This window comes from Nanorana parkeri, unplaced genomic scaffold, assembly GCF_000935625.1.
Source record: "Nanorana parkeri isolate BGI_ZX_2015 unplaced genomic scaffold, ASM93562v1 scaffold797, whole genome shotgun sequence".
Taxonomy (NCBI): Eukaryota; Metazoa; Chordata; class Amphibia; order Anura; family Dicroglossidae; genus Nanorana; species Nanorana parkeri.
The window spans coordinates 55,668-56,758 of NW_017307065.1; the positions used below are offsets into that span (position 1 = coordinate 55,668).

The 1,091-nt window shown below is 32.9% G+C and overlaps 1 long non-coding RNA gene across 1 annotated transcript in view; it reads left to right on the plus strand.

The window, feature by feature from the left end:
- Positions 1-355, plus strand: part of LOC108793971 — a 3,042-nt gene extending 2,687 nt beyond the window's left edge. Inside the window, exon 3 of the long non-coding RNA XR_001941680.1 lies at positions 346-355. This is a non-coding gene — a long non-coding RNA (uncharacterized LOC108793971). The remainder of the gene's footprint in view (positions 1-345) is intronic.
- Positions 356-1,091: the final 736 nt, after the last annotated feature.

The window sequence follows — 1,091 nt, forward strand, 5'->3', positions numbered from 1 at the left end:
CTGGCCTTCGTTTGGATTATAGACTAAGGGCATTGATGATTCCCTTTCTGGAAAATTAATGCATTGTCAAGGGAATTCCAGTAGTAATTAATATTATTACTTATATGTTATTAATTAGCACACAAGTGTAAAGAAAAAACATGATGGGTTCTAGGTCCACTTGGAAAGACTTTGGGAGGAGCAAAGAGAACGATTGTAAAATTTTTCCTCACCTGACCAATTAGGCATAGTAATGATACTTTGTCCATGGAGATTGGATTGCTGACTGAGGATTGTAATCCCTGGGAAAAACTAATACCAACTATTGTTTTCAGTTTAAAATAGCCTATGTATGGGCAACTTAAGTATATTTGTACTAGATTAGACAATATTTGCACTATACACCAATGGTTCTTGAAATAGATCTTGCCAAAGGGTAATAAAACAGTGATTTGCATGGCTGTATCAAAATGAGGAATAATGTTCCTATTTTTTGTTATATGTGATTGGATGAGACCTTCTGTAACCTTCTTACTACTAAAAACAATAATAACAGCAACTAAAGCAGTAATACAAATTATAATAATACGTTCTCTGAATATGTGTAATAAACAATTGTGTTTTACTTGCAATCAAGCACTATATTGAAGACTACACAGTTCCAAACTGTTCCTTCCTGTATTTATGCAAATCTAAAACAATTGGCTAATAAAAAACTGACAGTCCTAAACTTTTCTTTCTATATCTAAAACAAAAAAAGGTTGGCTTTACTTTGAACTTTATTTTCAATGGGGGCACAGACAGCACTAAACACCTGGCAGATATTTTAACCACTACTTCATTTATATATAACAAAAAGATGGGCGTAAAAATAACTCTAATATATACATTTTCATGTAGTAGATGGAGACTTGATTAAGAACTTAGATCTCATGCTAGTTTACAGACAGAAGATAATACTCAAAGTTTTGCATTGATGCATGGATAATCCCCAGAAGTAATATGCTGGCTGTGGCTTCTTGGATACTGAGAATTTCTATATAAAAATGTTAAGAATTTTCCACTTTTGAATGTCATTGCAAGAAGGTGGCCTTTAGGCTATATGTTCGCTG